Below are 22,428 nucleotides of genomic sequence, written 5' to 3'. Positions count from 1 at the left end.
TGGAGTGTGTGTGGTGTGTGAGTGAGAGTGTGTGTGTGTGAGGTGTGTGAGTGTGAGGTGTGTGTGTGAGTGTGTGGTGAGGGTGGTGTGTGAGGTGTGTGAGAGTGAGGTGTGAGAGTGTGTGAGAGTGAGTGTGTGAGTGAGAGAGTGTGTGAGTGAGTGTGAGTGTGTGTGAGTGTGTGAGTGTGTGAGTGAGAGTGTGTGAGTGAGAGTGAGTGTGTGAGTGAGTGAGTGTGAGTGTGTGTGAGAGAGTGTGTGTGTGTTCCATGGCTTACAGATCCAGTGGTTATCCTCCCCCCTGACACACACACACACTTACACACCACACACTTACACACCACACACTTACACACCCCACACACAAACACACACCACACCCCCACACCACACACACACTCACACCACACCACACACACACTCACAGTTGATTGGCCGCCCTCGTCTTCCTCGCCGTTGGGGGTCCTGACCTCTGCTCTCTCTCCTGACCTCTGCTCTCTCCTGACCTTTGCTCTCTCTCCTGACCTCTGCTCTCTCTCCTGACCTTTGCTCTCTCTCCTGACCTTTGCTCTCTCTCCTGACCTCTGCTCTCTCTCCTGACCTTTGCTCTCTCTCCTGACCTCTGCTCTCTCTCCTGACCTTTGCTCTCTCTCCTGACCTCTGCTCTCTCTCCTGACCTCTGCTCTCTCTCCTGATGGCGCTTGACGAACTGCGGCAGCTCCGATTGGAGGTTGAAGGTCTCCGGCAGCCAATCGGGCGCGGAGCCGCCGCCCGCTCGGCGAGCGACGGCCGCCATGCAGTCCTTCATGGTGACGAGGCTCTCGCAGGGGAACTGGTTGAGCATCACGTGGGGTCGCTCCTCGCTCAGGGGGGGTGGGGGGGGGTGATCACACTGCTGTAAAGGGATCTAACTGCTGTAAACAGGGTGTCTACAGGAATAAACCAGTGAAATTTAAGACTTTTTAAGACCACGTCTAAATAAAATTTAAGACCTAACTTACGATGGAAATATAGACTGATGTCTGTTCAAAATTAACAGTATGGTGTCATGCAAAAGGATAACACAAATGTCATTGCTGTTGTAAATTATATTTATGAATACATTTTCAGAACATTTAAGTCCCATGAACAAATGTCTATAAAATTAAGTAAATATATTTAAAAAATACGTGCAACATAGTTCCTTTTGAACAAAAACAATCTATAAAATAACATAAATAACATTTCCAGCTGCTTTTAAAATGCAAATTCATTTACATAATAGAATGTGTGTGTGTGTGTGTGTGTGTGTGTGTGTTCTGATGTCTCTATGTGATGGATGTGTGTGTCACAGGTTCATACGTCTCCTCCTGAGCTTTTGTGAATATACTAGGAAAACAATCCTTTTCAAACTGTATTAATATAAAAACTTCCAGTTGACATTTGGTCCATTCTCCTGGAAAAAAGAAAGAAAAGGCAGACATTAGCCAACAGTCACCACATCTCTTCATGACATCACTTCAGATTAATGTCAGACTGGATCAATATGAATGAAAACTATCTTTACAAATGAAGCAACGTGAGCCATCCCTTGAGCCTAGTGAACACTATGGAGACATATTGACAGGTAAACACCACTCTACTACCATTCTAAAACTATTTTTATTAGTCTAATTAATGTAGTGCGCCTATGCATAGCTGTTATTAACTTGACACACGAGTAAAGCTTAACTATATGAAACACAGACTCATATACATGAGGTTAGTTAATACATATATATTTATGTTAGACTTACTTTGAGATGCTGAAGTCGGTCCTGGTGTCACGGCCCATGAGCTGTGCTCCATAGGATCCTGACTGGACCGGGTCACTGAACCGAGAGCACATGAAGTCCAGCTGTCTGCTCGTGGTGGTCTGGTTCAGAGTCTCACGGTGGTCTGGTCCAGAGTCTCATGGTGGTCTGGTCCAGAGTCTCATGGTGGTCTGGTCCAGAGTCTCGTGGTGGTCTGGTTCAGAGTCTCGTGGTGGTCTGGTCCAGAGTCTCGTGGTGGTCTGGTTCAGTCTCGTGGTGGTCTGGTCCAGAGTCTCGTGGTGGTCTGGTCCAGAGTCTCGTGGTGGTCTGGTCCAGAGTCTCATGGTGGTCTGGTCCAGAGTCTCTTGGTGGTCTGGTCCAGAGTCTCGTGGTGGTCTGGTCCAGAGTCTCATGGTGGTCTGGTTCAGAGTCTCGTGGTGGTCTGGTTCAGAGTCTCGTGGTGGTCTGGTCCAGAGTCTCGTGGTGGTCTGGTCCAGAGTCTCGTGGTGGTCTGGTCCAGAGTCTCATGGTGGTCTGGTCCAGAGTCTCGTGGTGGTCTGGTCCAGAGTCTCATGGTGGTCTGGTCCAGAGTCTCGTGGTGGTCTGGTTCAGAGTCTCATGGTGGTCTGGTCCAGAGTCTCGTGGTGGTCTGGTCCAGAGTCTCATGGTGGTCTGGTCCAGAGTCTCATGGTGGTCTGGTCCAGAGTCTCGTGGTGGTCTGGTCCAGAGTCTCATGGTGGTCTGGTCCAGAGTCTCGTGGTGGTCTGGTTCAGAGTCTCGTGGTGGTCTGGTCCAGAGTCTCGTGGTGGTCTGGTCCAGAGTCTCATGGTGGTCTGGTCCAGAGTCTCGTGGTGGTCTGGTTCAGAGTCTCGTGGTGGTCTGGTCCAGAGTCTCGTGGTGGTCTGGTCCAGAGTCTCGTGGTGGTCTGGTCCAGAGTCTCGTGGTGGTCTGGTTCAGGGTCTCGTGGTGGTCTGGTCCAGAGTCTCATGGTGGTCTGGTCCAGAGTCTCGTGGTGGTCTGGTCCAGAGTCTCGTGGTGGTCTGGTCCAGAGTCTCGTGGTGGTCTGGTTCAGAGTCTCATGGTGGTCTGGTTCAGAGTCTCGTGGTGGTCTGGTCCAGAGTCTCGTGGTGGTCTGGTCCAGAGTCTCATGGTGGTCTGGTTCAGAGTCTGGTGGTGGTCTGGTCCAGAGTCTCGTGGTGGTCTGGTCCAGAGTCTCATGGTGGTCTGGTCCAGAGTCTCGTGGTGGTCTGGTCCAGAGTCTCGTGGTGGTCTGGTCCAGAGTCTCATGGTGGTCTGGTCCAGAGTCTCATGGTGGTCTGGTTCAGAGTCTGGTGGTGGTCTGGTCCAGAGTCTCGTGGTGGTCTGGTCCAGAGTCTCGTGGTGGTCTGGTCCAGAGTCTCATGGTGGTCTGGTCCAGAGTCTCGTGGTGGTCTGGTCCAGAGTCTCATGGTGGTCTGGTCCAGAGTCTCGTGGTGGTCTGGTTCAGAGTCTCATGGTGGTCTGGTCCAGAGTCTCGTGGTGGTCTGGTCCAGAGTCTCATGGTGGTCTGGTCCAGAGTCTCGTGGTGGTCTGGTCCAGAGTCTCGTGGTGGTCTGGTCCAGAGTCTCGTGGTGGTCTGGTCCAGAGTCTCGTGGTGGTCTGGTCCAGAGTCTCGTGGTGGTCTGGTCCAGAGTCTCGTGGTGGTCTGGTCCAGAGTCTCATGGTGGTCTGGTCCAGAGTCTCGTGGTGGTCTGGTCCAGAGTCTCATGGTGGTCTGGTCCAGAGTCTCATGGTGGTCTGGTTCATAGTCTCGTGGTGGTCTGGTTCAGAGTCTCATGGTGGTCTGGTTCAGAGTCTCATGGTGGTCTGGTCCAGAGTCTCGTGGTGGTCTGGTCCAGAGTCTCGTGGTGGTCTGGTTCAGGGTCTCGTGGTGGTCTGGTCCAGAGTCTCATGGTGGTCTGGTCCAGAGTCTCGTGGTGGTCTGGTCCAGAGTCTCGTGGTGGTCTGGTCCAGAGTCTCGTGGTGGTCTGGTCCAGAGTCTCGTGGTGGTCTGGTCCAGAGTCTCGTGGTGGTCTGGTTCAGAGTCTCGTGGTGGTCTGGTCCAGAGTCTCGTGGTGGTCTGGTTCAGGGTCTCGTGGTGGTCTGGTCCAGAGTCTCATGGTGGTCTGGTCCAGAGTCTCATGGTGGTCTGGTCCAGAGTCTCGTGGTGGTCTGGTTCAGGGTCTCGTGGTGGTCTGGTCCAGAGTCTCGTGGTGGTCTGGTTCAGGGTCTCGTGGTGGTCTGGTCCAGAGTCTCATGGTGGTCTGGTCCAGAGTCTCGTGGTGGTCTGGTCCAGAGTCTCATGGTGGTCTGGTCCAGAGTCTCATGGAACAGAATGAAGAACGCGTCGCCCTGTTGGTCTTCGGTGATGAGCTCTTTGTTGCACGGCGCTGGATTTCCTCCGGTGACCTCCAGCGTTGTAGCGTTGACGTCGTCGGCGGCGGAGCAGCAGCTAGCGGCGGAGCAGCAGCTAGCGGCGGAGCAGCAGCTAGCCCCGCGCGCTGCTGGCGGCCTTCGCTAGTCTCTGTGCTTCTTGCTCTGCTCGTGAGATTCCACCGCTGGAAAGTCTCCCGACACAACGCAGCTTCAGAAGCATTTCACCGACCGTGACCAGAAACACTCGTTCTCTTCAAGCCGTTGTTGAACTTGCATCCTGCCATGTTTTCTAAAGTAGCCGATGCTTCACGTTGTAGGGGATGGGACCGAATACGCGGGGCCCCTTTAAGAGAAGGGGCGTGGCCCGGTGACACCAGAGACGCCGCAGAGCAACCGGAGCAAAATATTAGACCTGGCGGAACAGATTGCCTCATATTCGTAATTACATGACACCCAAAAAAAATTAAGACCAATCCAATCTGAATTTAAGACAATTTAAGACTTTTTAAGGCCTTATTTTTAGGAAAAGCAATTTAAGACTTTTTAAGACTTTTTAAGGCCCCGCGGACACCCTGTGTAAAGTGATCACACTGCTGTAAAGGGATCACACTGCTGTAAAGTGATCACACTGCTGTAAAGTGATCACACTGCTGTAAAGTGATCTAACTGCTGTAAAGTGATCTAACTGCTGTAAAGTGATCACACTGCTGTAAAGTGATGGATGGATGGATGGATGGATGTATACTTGATCCCGCAAGCGGGAAATTACAGGCAGATACTGGAAGATTGCAGCATAACATGAGAGAAGAGAGGAGAAAATAAATAAATAAAAACCCAGAATATGCCCCTAGAGGGGTACAGTGTGGGAGCAGGAAAAAACACCTCAGCACAAAAGCACATACATCTAAACAAGACATGCAACGGGGATGAAGGGGGGAGGGGAGGTAAGCCAAAGACTGGGTGGTCAAGCTCAGCCGTTGGGGGGCAGAAGGTAACCAGCGTAGACAGGCAGCCAGCCCTCCGGCAGCCCGTTAAGGCGCCAGTAGACCACACTGGGGGCATAAAGCAGGCGAAGGCGTGGGTTGGGGGGGGGGGGGGGGGTAGTGAATGCATATCAGTGTGTGGAAGTTCGTGTGTGAGTGGCCTGGTATGTCGTCCTCCCCCAGGCCACAACAGACAGAGTTCTCAGACCGCAAGATGGTCGTTGCCATCAGTGTTGGGCAAGTTACTGAAAATTAGTAATTAGTTATAGTTACTTTTTTTTAAAAGTAATTCAATTACTTTACTAGTTACTGTATATCAAAAGTAATTAGTTACTCGGGAAAGTAACTTTTAAGTTACTTTTATGTCTGCTTTTTTAATGTAATGAACAGTACTGAACAGTCAAACACAATAAACATATAAACATATGTTGTAGACCTATTTATTGCAATCAACAGGGCAACAGGCCTTCAAATCAAGCAGTAGTACAAAAGTCCCTTTTAATACTTAACTTAATACAAAATAACTGTCTCAGTCATTTAACAGTGTTTTTTTTTACCACATTAGGCCCAATGAAATAAAAGTGATTGGCCTACAGTATTAACACTAATTAAAAGAGAAAACAAAGGTGCCTTGAGGTGCTGCATATAATTGAGGGGGGGGGGGGGGGTGCTCACCTGTGTGCGCGGATGTGTCGGCGTGTACGTGCTGATCTGGAGTCAGTTTGGTAGGATTTGGGTATACATAAATTATTTCATTTAAAATATGGATTTTTATTTAAAGATATTCATGTAATTTGCATGCAAAATAGGTCTACCCGAACCAGCGGCAAAAACCGCGGACCTGGCAACACTGGAAGTGGCTGTCAATCACAGTGTGGCACCGTGCGTGCTGGTCGAGGGGGCGTGCCTGTGATTGGCGGAGTAGAGGGGAGGCGTGCCTGTGATTGGCGGAGTAGAGGGGAGGCGGGGTTAACCTGTCGTAAAACGGAAGTTACGGGTGGTTGACGGGAACCGTTGTTGTTGATGACGTTCGAGCTGCTGAGCCGAGAGGAGCACGCTGTCTGTGTTGGTGAATGCCCAATAAAGGGAGGAATAATACCGTCGTCCCGTCTCAGTGCCCTGATCCCGAGACGACCACGAGCAGAGGGGAAGACTGACTTCAAAGGGGGCTGTCCGCTTAAAAGACAGCCATCTCAACGTCAGTGAAGAAACCAACAATCCCTGCTCTTAGGTGTCGCCTCGGGTGATGGAGCGAGAGGTCCCGAGGAACTCAAACGAGAGGAGCAAGGGAGAAGGAGCGGAAAGAAGACCCTCCAGACTCAGAGTTAAGTGCAGAGAAATGTGTGGACCCTGCACAATCGGAGTCGTGGCAGCCATGGCCATGGCGATAGGCGCGTTCTGGTTGTGTTTTCTGTTACAGGACGCAGCAAAAAAAGGTTCCCAGAGGTCCCGAGGAAGAAGGGACATAGCTGGTACCAACCCGCTGCTGTCACAAGAGAAAGAATGGACACACATGCAACACAGTCCATGGGATGGGAAGAACGAAGAAGAGAAATACCCAAGGATGAAGAATAAATGGTACAAATATGTACATGTTTTAGCAAAAAGAAAATATAACGTAAACTTTTGGTTTAAGCTTGTATGACATAATTGTGTAAAACTCCTCACAAGGAACGGACAATTATTGATGTGAAGCTGCTGACTAAAAAGTTTAATTCCCAAAGAGATTGGTGTGGTATTACTAACAAATTATGTGTAAGGAAAAAAGAGAATAATCATGATTCTGCTTGGACTGCTTAACCCAAATACGTAAATCACATGCTGCTTAGAAATTAGACAAATAAAATGAGTGCCCTTATTGACCATGTTTAAATAATAAGCAATAGCATAAACAGGAGGGAACTGACAGAGATATAAATGTGTGTTATGTTTTTGCTTATCGTATCTTAAACTCAACAATCAGAGGAGCGTCCCGAACTCCGCGTTCCCACCCGAAGGTTGTGTTATGTGTTCGGGGAGTCTGATACCAGACGGAAAGAATGTGTCAACTTGTCCTCAGTTCCACTTCTCCTTTGTTGTTGTGTGTGTGTGTGTTCAGCTTTCAATAAAAGGCTGGACCAAAGGGGTGCTCTGCGGAATGACTTGGAGGTCGTCGTGTTCGTAGCATGTGCGACTGAGCTTCCCCTTTGGCCAAAGCTTTGGCCAAAGATACTACGTTGTCTGTGATTCATTTCTCGCCTCCTTGACCGTGAATATTTTACATGATATAGAGAGGAAAAACCTATCAACAACTCTGCCCAACGCGTCAATCATGTCGGGCAGCCTTAGGGGGCTTTTAACAGCTGTTACCGTTTCCTTAATTTTCCGATAAGCCAGGGCAACGCCAAATCCAAACAGCAGAAATCCTGTAATCAAAGTTCCGAATAGGTAGATGTCTTCTACGTCCTCCACGGAAAGGGCTGCTAGGCACAAGACATGCCACTTCTCGTACGCGTCCATCGTGTAACCAGCTGCCAACGGCCCGGCAGGACGGGCAGGTTCCCCGAACCCGAGCTTCTCGTCGAGAAGACGGTGTCAATTGCGTTGAGAGACCAGTTGATCAGGTCCATGGTTTTTAGTTCGAAGAGCGATGCGGAGAGAGTCTCTCAAGTACAAGACAAGACATGACGATAGGAGCCAAGCAGGGAAGGTCATGGGGAGGAGAGGGAGAGGAAAATGCGACCGTCTTCGGAGAGAGCCAAACAGAAGAGGAAGGTCATTCATCAACAGGAGCTGTTGTCTGAAGGTCAGGAAGAGTTCAGTTCTTCTGAATGTGAGCCTGTGTTGGGTGAATATAACCAAAGAAAGAAGAGCCTGTTGTTGGAGGGTTCACGACTCTGACCTCTCCATGACCCCACCAGGAGCACCAGACCTCTCAGGGCTCATCTCTAGGACCCATCAGCCCTCTTCACATCACGCTTCTCTCCTCAGAACAGACGGCCTCGTGTTGCTCCACTGCCGCCTCAGCAGAGCATCCATCCTGCAGAGAGCTGCCTGCTGCACTCTGTAGGGAGGAGCCTCAGCGTCATGTGACTGAGAGGAGCAGCTCCATGGGGGGGGGGGCGGAGCCTGGGGCCACTGCAGCCCCCTCTTGGCCCTTGTAAAGCTTCTCTGAAGGTGTAAAGGAAGTAGAGGTGCTCTGAAGGTGTAGAGGAAGTAGAGGTTCTCTGAAGGTGTAGAGGAAGTAGAGGTGCTCTGAAGGTGTAGAGGAAGTAGAGGTTCTCTGAAGGTGTAGAGGAAGTAGAGGTGCTCTGAAGGTGTAGAGGAAGTAGAGGTTCTCTGAAGGTGTAGAGGAAGTAGAGGTGCTCTGAAGGTGTAGAGGAAGTAGAGATGCTCTGAAGGAGTAGAGGAAGTAGAGGTGCTCTGAAGGAGTAGAGAGGTGCTCTGAAGGTGTAGAGGAAGTAGAGGTGCTATGAAGGTGTAGAGGAAGTAGAGGTGCTCTGAAGGTGTAGAGGAAGTAGAGGTGCTCTGAAGGTGTAGAGGAAGTAGAGGTGCTATGAAGGTGTAGAGGAAGTAGAGGTGCTCTGAAGGAGTAGAGGAAGTAGAGGTGCTCTGAAGGAGTAGAGGAAGTAGAGGTGCTCTGAAGGAGTAGAGGAAGTAGAGGTGCTCTGAAGGTGTAGAGGAAGTAGAGATGCTCTGAAGGTGTAGAGGAAGTAGAGGTGCTCTGAAGGAGTAGAGGAAGTAGAGGTGCTCTGAAGGTGTAGAGGAAGTAGAGGTGCTCTGAAGGAGTAGAGGAAGTAGAGGTGCTCTGAAGGTGTAGAGGAAGTAGAGGTGCTCTGAAGGAGTAGAGGAAGTAGAGGTGCTCTGAAGGTGTAGAGGAAGTAGAGGTGCTCTGAAGGAGTAGAGGAAGTAGAGGTGCTCTGAAGGAGTAGAGGAAGTAGAGGTGCTCTGAAGGTGTAGAGGAAGTAGAGGTGCTCTGAAGGAGTAGAGGAAGTAGAGGTGCTCTGAAGGAGTAGAGGAGTAGAGGTGCTCTGAAGGAGTAGAGGAAGTAGAGGTGCTCTGAAGGTGTAGAGGAAGTAGAGGTGCTCTGAAGGAGTAGAGGAAGTAGAGGTGCTCTGAAGGAGTAGAGGAAGTAGAGGTGCTCTGAAGGTGTAGAGGAAGTAGAGGTGCTCTGAAGGAGTAGAGGAAGTAGAGGTGCTCTGAAGGTGTAGAGGAAGTAGAGGTGCTCTGAAGGTGTAGAGGAAGTAGAGGTGCTCTGAAGGAGTAGAGGAAGTAGAGGTGCTCTGAAGGTGTAGAGGAAGTAGAGGTGCTCTGAAGGAGTAGAGGAAGTAGAGGTGCTCTGAAGGTGTAGAGGAAGTAGAGGTGCTCTGAAGGAGTAGAGGAAGTAGAGGTGCTCTGAAGGTGTAGAGGAAGTAGAGGTGCTCTGAAGGAGTAGAGGAAGTAGAGGTGCTCTGAAGGTGTAGAGGAAGTAGAGGTGCTCTGAAGGTGTAGAGGAAGTAGAGGTGCTCTGAAGGAGTAGAGGAAGTAGAGGTGCTCTGAAGGAGTAGAGGAAGTAGAGGTGCTCTGAAGGAGTAGAGGAAGTAGAGGTGCTCTGAAGGTGTAGAGGAAGTAGAGGTGCTCTGAAGGAGTAGAGGAAGTAGAGGTGCTCTGAAGGTGTAGAGGAAGTAGAGGTGCTCTGAAGGTGTAGAGGAAGTAGAGGTGCTCTGAAGGTGTAGAGGAAGTAGAGGTGCTCTGAAGGTGTAGAGGAAGTAGAGGTGCTCTACACCTGTCTGTCGGGTCGCTTCAGGGAACAAAGACACATGATTTGATGTTTGTTCTTAAAGCTCTGGAACTGTGTCGCAGGGAAGCAGCGGCCTCCAGGAGGAGCTCTGATGTGGTGAACACCTCCACCTGTGTGTGTGTGACCTGTAGTGTGTGTGACCTGTAGTGTGTGTGACCTGTAGTGTGTGTGTGTGACCTGTAGTGTGTGTGACCTGTAGTGTGTGTGTGACCTGTAGTGTGTGTGTGTGACCTGTAGTGTGTGTGTGACCTGTAGTGTGTGTGTGACCTGTAGTGTGTGTGTGTGACCTGTAGTGTGTGTGTGACCTGTAGTGTGTGTGACCTGTGTGTGTGTGTGTGTGACCTGTAGTGTGTGTGTGTGTGACCTGTAGTGTGTGTGTGTGTGTGTGTGACCTGTAGTGTGTGTGTGACCTGTAGTGTGTGTGTGTGTGACCTGTAGTGTGTGTGTGTGTGTGACCTGTAGTGTGTGTGTGTGTGTGACCTGTAGTGTGTGTGTGTGTGTGACCTGTAGTGTGTGTGTGTGTGTGACCTGTAGTGTGTGTGACCTGTAGTGTGTGTGTGTGTGTCTGTGTGTGTGTGTGTGTGTGACCTGTATGTGTGTGTGTGTGTGACCTGTGTGTGTATGTGTGTGTGTGTGACCTGTGTGTGTGTGCGTGACCTGTAGTGTGTGTGTGTGTGTGACCTGTAGTGTGTGTGTGTGTGACCTGTAGTGTGTGTGTGACCTGTAGTGTGTGTGTGTGTGTGTGACCTGTGTGTGTGTGTGAGTGTGTGTGACCTGTGTGTGGTGTGTAACCTGTGTGTGTGTGTGTGTGTGTGTGTGTGTGTGTGTGTGACCTGTGTGTGTGTGTGTGTGTGTGTGTGTGTGTGTGTGTGTGACCTGTAGTGTGTGTGTGTGTGTGACCTGTAGTGTGTGTGTGTGTGTGACCTGTAGTGTGTGTGTGTGTGTGACCTGTAGTGTGTGTGTGTGTGACCTGTAGTGTGTGTGTGTGTGTGACCTGTAGTGTGTGTGTGACCTGTAGTGTGTGTGTGTGTGTGACCTGTAGTGTGTGTGTGTGTGACCTGTAGTGTGTGTGTGTGTGTGACCTGTAGTGTGTGTGTGTGTGTGACCTGTAGTGTGTGTGTGTGTGTCTCACCTGTAGTCTTTGATGTGTCTCGAGGTCCACATGATGTCCGCCTCCTCCTCGTCCTCCGTCAGCTGGAAGCGAGGGTGACTCAGGTGGCTCCTCACCTGAGTCATGTCGGAGTAAACCCTGAACCACAGGAGGAACACTTCCTGTTACAGGTACGCTGCCTTAAGAACACTTCCTGTTACAGGTACGCTGCCTTAAGAACACTTCCTGTTACAGGTACGCTGCCTTAAGAACACTTCCTGTTACAGGTACGCTGCCTTAAGAACACTTCCTGTTACAGGTACGCTGCCTTAAGGAACACTTCCTGTTACAGGTACGCTGCCTTAAGGAACACTTCCTGTTACAGGTACGCTGCCTTAAGAACACTTCCTGTTACAGGTACGCTGCCTTAAGGAACACTACAGGTACGTCAGGAACACTCCGTGTGGTTCCTTCAGGTACGTCAGGAACACTCTGTGTGGTTCCTTCAGGTATGTCAGGAACACTCTGTGTGGTTCCTTCAGGTACGTCAGGAACACTCTGTGTGGTTCCTACAGGTACGTCAGGAACACTCTGTGTGGTTCCTACAGGTACGTCAGGAACACTCTGTGTGGTTCCTACAGGTATGTCAGGAACACTCCGTGTGGTTCCTTCAGGTATGTCAGGAACACTCCGTGTGGTTCCTACAGGTACGTCAGGAACACTCCGTGTGGTTCCTACAGGTACGTCAGGAACACTCCGTGTGGTTCCTACAGGTATGTCAGGAACACTCCGTGTGGTTCCTTCAGGTATGTCAGGAACACTCTGTGTGGTTCCTACAGGTACGTCAGGAACACTCCGTGTGGTTCCTACAGGTATGTCAGGAACACTCCGTGTGGTTCCTTCAGGTATGTCAGGAACACTCTGTGTGGTTCCTTCAGGTACGTCAGGAACACTCTGTGTGGTTCCTACAGGTATGTCAGGAACACTCTGTGTGGTTCCTTCAGGTATGTCAGGAACACTCTGTGTGGTTCCTTCAGGTATGTCAGGAACACTCCGTGTGGTTCCTTCAGGTATGTCAGGAACACTCTGTGTGGTTCCTACAGGTACGTCAGGAACACTCTGTGTGGTTCCTTCAGGTACGTCAGGAACACTCTGTGTGGTTCCTACAGGTATGTCAGGAACACTCTGTGTGGTTCCTTCAGGTATGTCAGGAACACTCTGTGTGGTTCCTACAGGTATGTCAGGAACACTCTGTGTGGTTCCTTCAGGTATGTCAGGAACACTCTGTGTGGTTCCTACAGGTATGTCAGGAACACTCTGTGTGGTTCCTACAGGTATGTCAGGAACACTCCGTGTGGTTCCTACAGGTACGTCAGGAACACTCTGTGTGGTTCCTTCAGGTATGTCAGGAACACTCTGTGTGGTTCCTTCAGGTACGTCAGGAACACTCTGTGTGGTTCCTACAGGTACGTCAGGAACACTCTGTGTGGTTCCTACAGGTACGTCAGGAACACTCCGTGTGGTTCCTACAGGTACGTCAGGAACACTCTGTGTGGTTCCTACAGGTACGTCAGGAACACTCTGTGTGGTTCCTACAGGTATGTCAGGAACACTCCGTGTGGTTCCTACAGGTACGTCAGGAACACTCTGTGTGGTTCCTTCAGGTACGTCAGGAACACTCTGTGTGGTTCCTACAGGTATGTCAGGAACACTCTGTGTGGTTCCTTCAGGTATGTCAGGAACACTCTGTGTGGTTCCTACAGGTATGTCAGGAACACTCTGTGTGGTTCCTACAGGTATGTCAGGAACACTCCGTGTGGTTCCTACAGGTACGTCAGGAACACTCTGTGTGGTTCCTTCAGGTACGTCAGGAACACTCTGTGTGGTTCCTTCAGGTACGTCAGGAACACTCTGTGTGGTTCCTACAGGTATGTCAGGAACACTCTGTGTGGTTCCTTCAGGTACGTCAGGAACACTCTGTGTGGTTCCTACAGGTATGTCAGGAACACTCTGTGTGGTTCCTACAGGTATGTCAGGAACACTCTGTGTGGTTCCTACAGGTACGTCAGGAACACTCCGTGTGGTTCCTACAGGTATGTCAGGAACACTCTGTGTGGTTCCTTCAGGTATGTCAGGAACACTCTGTGTGGTTCCTTCAGGTACGTCAGGAACACTCTGTGTGGTTCCTACAGGTATGTCAGGAACACTCTGTGTGGTTCCTTCAGGTATGTCAGGAACACTCAGTGTGGTTCCTTCAGGTACGTCAGGAACACTCCGTGTGGTTCCTTCAGGTACGTCAGGAACACTCCGTGTGGTTCCTTCAGGTACGTCAGGAACACTCTGTGTGGTTCCTTCAGGTACGTCAGGAACACTCTGTGTGGTTCCTTCAGGTATGTCAGGAACACTCTGTGTGGTTCCTACAGGTACGTCAGGAACACTCTGTGTGGTTCCTACAGGTACGTCAGGAACACTCTGTGTGGTTCCTACAGGTACGTCAGGAACACTCTGTGTGGTTCCTTCAGGTACGTCAGGAACACTCTGTGTGGTTCCTACAGGTACGTCAGGAACACTCCGTGTGGTTCCTACAGGTACGTCAGGAACACTCTGTGTGGTTCCTTCAGGTACGTCAGGAACACTCCGTGTGGTTCCTTCAGGTATGTCAGGAACACTCCGTGTGGTTCCTACAGGTACGTCAGGAACACTCCGTGTGGTTCCTTCAGGTACGTCAGGAACACTCCGTGTGGTTCCTTCAGGTATGTCAGGAACACTCCGTGTGGTTCCTTCAGGTATGTCAGGAACACTCTGTGTGGTTCCTTCAGGTATGTCAGGAACACTCCGTGTGGTTCCTTCAGGTACGTCAGGAACACTCCGTGTGGTTCCTTCAGGTACGTCAGGAACACTCCGTGTGGTTCCTTCAGGTATGTCAGGAACACTCCGTGTGGTTCCTTCAGGTATGTCAGGAACACTCTGTGTGGTTCCTTCAGGTGCCAGGAACACTCCGTGTGGTTCCTTCAGGTATGTCAGGAACACTCCGTGTGGTTCCTACAGGTACGTCAGGAACACTCCGTGTGGTTCCTTCAGGTACGTCAGGAACACTCCGTGTGGTTCCTTCAGGTATGTCAGGAACACTCCGTGTGGTTCCTTCAGGTATGTCAGGAACACTCCGTGTGGTTCCTTCAGGTATGTCAGGAACACTCTGTGTGGTTCCTTCAGGTATGTCAGGAACACTCCGTGTGGTTCCTACAGGTACGTCAGGAACACTCCGTGTGGTTCCTTCAGGTACGTCAGGAACACTCCGTGTGGTTCCTTCAGGTACGTCAGGAGGCCTGGAGACCCTCAGGTGTTGAATGGAGACAACCTCTCGCTCTGCTTTCTACTGCAGGCTTTATCCACACAGTCAAGGAGGCGTTCAGGGTCCAGCCCACAGGCAGGACACCTCATTGTCTGGGAATGATCCACCTGGCCGCCTCACACAGGCTCTTCTCTACAGCCCAGAAGTCATGGTGACCTCTGACCTCTGACTCTGACCCACATATTAGAGATAATCTGACATTCTGCAGTCGACGAAATTACACGACACGTTCTGCTGCGTGTGAAACACAAGACAGAAAGAGGCGTTCATGTTCCAATCCGGAGGCAGATCACCCCATTTTGGGAGGGCTTCTAGGCCCCTCCCCATATGGTCCTGGTCTACACAGAGGGGGTTCTCCCAGAGGTCCTGGTCTACACAGAGGGGTTCCCCCAGAGGTCCTGGTCTACACAGAGGGGTTCCCCCAGAGGTCCTGGTCTACACAGAGGGGTTCCCCCAGAGGTCCTGGTCTACACAGAGGGGTTCCCCCAGAGGTCCTGGTCTACACAGAGGGGATCCCCCAGAGGTCCTGGTCTACACAGAGGGGTTCCCCCAGAGGTCCTGGTATACACAGAGGGGTTCCCCCAGAGGTCCTGGTCTACACAGAGGGGTTCCCCAGAGGTCCTGGTCTACACAGAGGGATCCCCAGAGGTCCTGGTCTACACAGAGGTTCCCCAGAGGTCCTGGTATACACAGAGGGTTCCCCCAGAGGTCCTGGTCTACACAGAGGGGATCCCCCAGAGGTCCTGGTCTACACAGAGGGGTTCCCCCAGAGGTCCTGGTCTACACAGAGGGGGTTCCCCCAGAGGTCCTGGTCTACACAGAGGGGTTCCCCCAGAGGTCCTGGTCTACACAGAGGGGATCCCCCAGAGGTCCTGGTCTACACAGAGGGGATCCCCCAGAGGTCCTGGTCTACACAGAGGGGGTTCCCCCAGAGGTCCTGGTCTACACAGAGGGGTTCCCCCAGAGGTCCTGGTCTACACAGAGGGGGTTCCCCCAGAGGTCCTGGTCTACACAGAGGGGTTCCCCCAGAGGTCCTGGTCTACACAGAGGGGGTTCCCCCAGAGGTCCTGGTCTACACAGAGGGGTTCCCCCAGAGGTCCCAGTGGATGCTCTGGGCTCGGCGTGTCCCTCTGCGTGAGGACACTCCAGGGTGCTGAGCTCTTACTTGAGGACGTTGTCCGGCGGCACGGCGCCAGGCTGGACGTCCACAGGAAGACGCTCCTGGATCTCAAGGCTAATGGCCTGGAGACACAAGGGCAGTGATGCGTTCAGGGCCAGAGGAATTATAGGAACTCAGACAAGTCTTCTCCTACTGGACACATGTGATTATGATTTATTAGGGTCCGAGCGGCAGACGAAGTCTGACCGAGAGGAACCTATTGAAATTGTTAGGGGTATTATTATTCCACTTTTTTATTTTTGAACATTGGGCGCATATTGGGGGTATGTATCATATCCCAAAACTCACCAAATTTGGCAAGCTTGTCAGGCTTGGTGAAAATAGCCGGATGACACCGACCTCGAAATTCGGCTTTCAAAAATTGCTCTCTAGCGCCACCTGGGAGTTTGACCGGCGACGCCCCTCACCCAGTATGGTCAAATGACTAGCTTTTATTTTTCCCAAGTCCACTTGGACCTGCTCTACAAAAAAGCCTCTCAGGACCCTAAGCTCCGCCTACTTAAATTTCCCGCCATATTTTTTTTGGTGAAAAACACATCAGAGGCGTTTGCTCTGACATACAGGGTCCAATTCAAACCAAACCTATTGGAGATAATGATCATGGAAGCTATATCATCTCAGATCTATCATCTTCTTTCAAATATATTATTGTGGTAAGGATCTATGGCCCAACGAACATTTTAGGGGCGTGTCCTGTTTTGTAATGCTCATAACTTCAACACTATTGGGAAAAAAAAATAACAGACTTTCAGGATATGTGCAGAATGGAGCCCGAAACATTCACAGTAAATTTCGTGCAATTTGAACCGTAGGGGGCGCTACAATAATTCACCAAAGTTGGCCGTTTTTGGCGTTTTTTGGCGTTTTTTGCTTGATTTGGCCCTTTTCCACTTTTTCCCCTTCGATTATTTCTCCCACAAAACGCCAACAGAATCGGCTAAAAATCAGTTTTATAGAATCTCAAGACTTGAATAATGAACACTGTGAAAAAAAACGGACTTTTCGTCGGTAGAAGATTTACGTTTTTTTACTGCCAATAATTTTGTACTTTCTGTGATTTCTTTATTTTAAAAACTATTGCTTAAACTCATCCGATACTTCCCCAAAAAATCATGTGTGATGCCAGTCAAGGCCTGAACACATTCACATGAAGAAACAAGCACATTTCTTGGAGGAACACCTATTGATCACCTATTGAGAAGTAAAATAACCAAATTTTTCTGCCCAAAATAATGTGAGCTCACGCTGCCTGTAAACCAGCTGGCTTATAGCTCACCATGTTAAGTGTTGGTCTGGACACCTGGAGATGCGTGTTCGATTCCAAGACAAGGCAGCTTTTTTTCATCACTTTTTTTTTTTACATTGAATTTACATGAGGTGATCTATACTTCGGTAGGGACACACGACGCATGAATATGTTCACGTAGTTAAAGCGCCACCTAGTGGCTCAACTGGACTTCCTTCAGTCCGCCCCAAATGTGTTTGACTAGCCCGTTATTTAGAATGGAATAAGAACTCTCTCTCTCTCTCTCTCTCTCTCTCTTTTTCTCTCTCTTCTTTCTCTCTTCTCTCTCCTCTCTCTCTACTCTAACATAACTAACGTCAGTAAACAGCTGGACGAGGCTTTTAAATCACGGATTTCGTGAGTTTTTGTTTATTTATTTTTACTTCACGTAGGGACACGTGATGCATGAATATGTTCACGTAGTTAAAGCGCCACCTAGTGGCGAAACTGGACTTTGTCGAATCTGCCCCAAACTTGTCGTGCTCGTTATAAGTCGCGGCCCGAGTCGAGTCCGACCGGCGCGCCCTCGGCCGAGCGGGCCGACGTCCCGCTGGCTCCCCCGACCGGCGTGGGTGAGCGAGGACCCGTTCGACGCTGCTTGCAGCTTTAATTGTTTATATTATACTACTTCTTGTTTATATTATATTACTTATTTATATTATATTACTTATTGTTTATATTAAATTACTTATTTATATTACTTCTTGTTAATATTATATTACTTGTTGTTTATATTATATTACTTGTTGTTTATATTATATTGGTTATTGTTTATATTATATTACTTATTAATTATATTACTTATTGTTTATCTTAAAACAGAATTCATTACGGCTACACACACGTATATAATATATACACATATATATATATGTGTGTATAGATATATATATATATATGTGTATATATATACACATACATACAGTGCATCCGGAAAGTATTCACAGCGCTTCACTTTTCCCACATGTTGTTATGTTACAGCCTTAAAGGAGGAAGCGCTGTGCCAACGGCTGCTTGTTTCAGTAGTGGCGTTTTGCTTTTATTTTATTGTCTTTTTTTTTGCACTTTTCCTCTCTTTTTCTTCTTCTTTTCTTTCACGTTTGTCTTAGTTACGGTCGGACACTGGACCATAACTACTTTTTTCGATACTTCTACTGTGGCTTTTGTTCACTTTGTCGTGAGTATCGGTGAGCCGCAGCATAACAATGACTGGGACCGTCGTCTACTCGCGTGCTCAGCTGATCACTGTGCAGGCCGAAGCTTCTGCCTGGAGAAAGACCTGTGATCCCGCTGGAGCTACGGAGAAGGGCTCGCGGCTGCAGAGCGGGTGTCAAGCGGAGGGCTAAAACGAGGAGATACAAACCCTCGGTACCGTCGATCATAACGGGGAACGTGAGGTCTTTGGCGAATAAGACGGATGAGCTCGGCGCTGGTAATGACCGAGAGGGTCTTCCGTGAGAGCAGCCTCTTGTGTTTCACTGAGACGTGGCTGCACGCGGACTATCCGGATCACAGCGCGTCTTTGCCCGGCTTCAGGACTGTTGGGGCTGACAGAGACGCTACACAGAGCGGTAAGATGAGGGGGGGCGGGATCGCTGTTTATGTGAATGAACGGTGGTGCCATCCGGACCATGTGTGCGTGAAGGAGCGCTTCTGGCCGAACATTGAACTGTTGGCCGTGGGGATGCGCCCGCACTATTTGCCGAGAGAGTTCACGTCCGCCATTTTGGTTGTCGTGCGTGCCGCCATCAGCTGACGCTGAGGAAGCTGTGGACACCATCCACTCCACTGTGTCTGCTCTGCTGAATCATCAGCCTGGAGCATTCATGGCTATCACTGGTGACTTTAACCACACACACTGGATAAAGCTCTGCCAACCTTCCATCAATACATAGACTGCCCAACTAGGAACAATAAAACTCTGGACTTGCTGTATGCTAATACTAAGGACGCATACAGCGCCACTGCCCTTCCCCACATCGGCAGGTCTGATCATGACCTGGTCCGGCTGACACCCAGGTATGTTCCTCTGGTGAAGAGGCTGCGGTGACCACAAGTACTGTGAGGAGGTAGTCTATGGAGGCTAACGACTCTCTACAGGACTGCTTGAGTCAACGGACTGGGATGTGCTGTGTGGACCGCACGGGAGGACATCAACAGTATGACCGACTGCATCACGGAATACATCAAGTTCTGTGAACACACCACCATCCCATCACGGACTGTGCGCTGCTTCCCCAACAACAAGCCCTGGATCACCAGGGACCTGAAGGCGCTTCTTAACATGAAGAAAGCTGCTTTCAGGTCTGGAGACAGGATGAGCTGAGGAAAGCCCAGCGCAACCTGAAGGTGAAGCTCAGGGAGGCAAGGACTCCTACAGGAGGAAGCTGGAGGCCAAACTCCAGCTGAACAACACAAGGAGGTGTGGTCTGGCATGAAGCAGATAACTGGCTTCAAGGTGGGAGGGAGACAGCCAGGGGCTCCTGGAGAGGGCCAACGAGCTGAACTGTTTTTTCAATAGGTTCAGTTCACAGCCCTCCCCCTCTCCTCCACCAAACACACCTCCCAAACACCTCCTCCCCTCTGTCCCCCTGCTGAGCTGCACATCCACCGAGCCCTCAATAACAATGGGCTCCTCCACCTCCCCCTCTCTGTGACGACTGACCAGGTGAGAAGACAGCTGGAGAAACTACACCAGCGCAGAGCTGAAGGTCCTGATGGCATCAGCCCCAGGGTCCTAAAGACCTGCGCCACCCAGCTGTCTGGTGTCCTGCAGCGCCTCTTCAACCTCAGCCTGAGGCTGGGGAAGTCCCGTGCTGTGGAAGACGCCGTGCCTGGTCCCTGTCACAAAGAAGTCAGCACCATCTGGCCACAGCGACTGCCAACCGGTCGCCTCACCTCCCATGTGATGAAGGTGCTGGAGGCTGGTCTTGGCCCACCTCCGGCCGCAGGTGAAATCATCGTTGGACCCTCTGCAATTTGCTTACCAGCCTCATGTGGGAGTGGGACGCCATCATCTACCTGCTGCAACGAGCTCAGTCGCACCTGGATGGAACCGATGTCTCTGTGAGAGTCACTTTCTTTGACTTCTCCAGTGCATTTAACACCATCCAGCCACTGCTGCTGAGTGAGAAGCTGCGGTGGCCGTGTGGACGCCGTCCACCATCTCCTGGATCACTGACTACCTCACAGGCAGACCACAGTTTGTCAGAATGGGCGTGTGCTGTCTGGAACGGTGGTCAGTGATGTTGGAGCCCCACAGGAACTGTTCTGTCTCCTTCCTCTTCACCCTGTACACCAGTGACTTCCAGTACAACACGGAGTCATGCCATCTGCAGAAGTACTCTGATGATTCTGCAGTGGTCGGGTGTATTAGGGATGGACGGGAGGAGGAGTACAGGGCAGTGGTGAGTGACTTTGTAAAGTGGGCGAAGAGAACCACCTGCGGCTGAACGTGGCCAAGACCAGAGAGATGGTGGTGGACTTCAGGAGGAAAGGCGACAGCTCCTACACCTCTGAGTGTCCTGGGAGTGGACGTGGACATGGTGGAGGTACAAGTACCTGGGCGTCTCCATCGACAGCCGACTGAACTGGAAGGCCAACATCAACGCTGTGTACAAGAAGGGATGAGTCGACTCTTTTTCCTGAGAAAGCTTGATCCTTCAACGTGTGCAGCAAGATGCTGGAGTTATTCTACCAGTCGGTTGTGGCCAGTGTGCTGCACTTTGCCATTGTCTGCTGGGGAAGCAGCATCGGAGCCGGTGACACCAGCCGTCTTAACAAACTGGTTAGGAAGGCTGGCTCCATCATCGGCTGCCAGCTGGAGCACCTGGAACAGGTGGTGGAGAGGAGGTCGTTGAAGAAACTGGTGTCCATATTGGACAACCCGGACCACCCTCTCCACCACCTCCTACAGGGACAGAGGAGTACTTTCTCCAGACGTCTCCTCACGCTCCGCTGCCACAAGGAGAGATACAGGAGAACATTCCTGCCGACGGCTATGAGGCTCTACAACAGTTCACCTCTTGCCAGATCACCCTAACCCTTCTTATATTTTGTGTTTTGTTTTTTTATTCTTGTGTGTTGCTGCTACTGACTCGACAAATTTCCCCTTGGGGATTAATAAAGTATATATCTATCTATCTATCTATCTTATTCCAAAAAGGATTAAATTCATTATTTTCCTCAACATTCGACACACAACAACCCAGAATGACAAAGTGAAAACTGTTTTTTGCAAATTTGCGCACATTTATTAAAAATAAAGGAAAACACGTGTCCAGAAGTCTTCACAGCCTTTACTCAACACTTTGTTGAAGCACCTTTGGCAGCAGCTCCAGCCTCAAGTCTTCTTGGGTCTGACTCCACAGCGGGGCTCACCTGGTTCTGGGCAGCTTCTCCCATTCTTCTTTCAGAACCTCTCCAGTTCCATCAGGCTGGATGGGGAGCGTCGGTGCACAGATGTTCAATGGGCTTCAGGTCCGGCTCTGGCCTCTCCAGGACCTTCAGTCCTGAAGCCACTCCTTTGTGACTGGGCTGCGTCCTGTTGGCAGAGGAGCCGGCGCCCCGTCTGAGGTCCAGAGCATGTTTCATCCAGGAGGTCTCTGCATTCATCCTGACTCCCAGTTCCCCCCCAGCATGATGCTGGAGGGATGCTGTTGGTGAGGAGCAGTGCCTGGTTCCTCCAGACATGACGCTGGCATTCAGGCCAAAGAGTTCAATCGGTTTCATCAGACCAGAGAATAGTTTCTCATGGCTGAGAGTCCTTCAGGTGCTTCTTGGCCAACTCTAGGCGGCCGTCATGTGCTTCTTCCTGAGGAGGGGCTTCCGTCTGGCCTCTCCCAAACAGGCCTGATGTGTGGAGCGCTGCAGAGACGGTTGTCCTTCTGGAAGGTTCTCCTCTCTTCAGAGCTCTGTCAGAGGGACCATGGGGCTCCTGGTGGAGCTCTGTCAGAGGGACCATGGGGCTCCTGGTCCCCTCCCTGACGAAGGCCCTTCTCCCCGGTCGCTCCGTCTGGGCGGCTCTAGGACGAGTCCTGCTGGCTCCAAACCTCTCCATGTCCGCCTGATGGAGGCCTCTGGGCTCATTGGGACTTTACATGCTGCAGACATCGGTCCCCTTCCCACATCTGAGCTCCATACATTCTGTCTCGGAGGTCTGGAGATAATTCCTTGAACTTCATGGCTTGGTTTCTGCTCTGATATGCAGTCAACTGATACCTTCTAGAGACAGGTGTGTTCTCAGTCATGTCCAATCAGCTGAATGGAGCACAGGTGGCCTCCAATCCAACATCTCAAGGACGACCAGTGGAAACAGGACCTGAGCTAAAGGCTGTGAAGACTTCTGGACATGTTATGTTTTCCTTCTTTATTTTTTAACAGATTTGCAAAAATTTGCAAAAAACAGTTTTCACTTTGTCATTATGGATTGTTGTGTGTAGAATGTTGAGGAAAATAATGAATTTAATCCATTTTGGAATAAGGCTGTAACATAACAACATGTGGGAAAAGTGAAGCGCTGTGAAGACTTTCCGGATGCACTGTATATACAGGACTGTCTCAGAAAATTAGAATATTGTGATGAAGTTCTTTATTTTCTGTAATGCAATTAAAAAA

At 50.4% G+C, this 22,428-nt stretch overlaps 1 protein-coding gene across 1 annotated transcript in view; it reads right to left on the bottom strand.

The window, feature by feature from the left end:
- ttll12 (tubulin tyrosine ligase-like family, member 12) overlaps positions 1–22,428 on the bottom strand; it is an 86,445-nt gene that overhangs the window by 54,196 nt on the left and 9,821 nt on the right. Inside the window, exons 6-7 of the mRNA XM_056425171.1 lie at positions 15,513–15,589; positions 11,038–11,154 (exon numbers count right to left, since the gene is read on the bottom strand). The gene's annotated coding sequence lies outside the window, so the exon portion shown is untranslated. The remainder of the gene's footprint in view (positions 1–11,037; positions 11,155–15,512; positions 15,590–22,428) is intronic.

The sequence above is a fragment of the Pseudoliparis swirei genome, chromosome 10, assembly GCF_029220125.1.
Source record: "Pseudoliparis swirei isolate HS2019 ecotype Mariana Trench chromosome 10, NWPU_hadal_v1, whole genome shotgun sequence".
NCBI lineage: Eukaryota > Metazoa > Chordata > Actinopteri > Perciformes > Liparidae > Pseudoliparis > Pseudoliparis swirei.
This window is presented reverse-complemented; position numbering and strand designations above follow the sequence as displayed.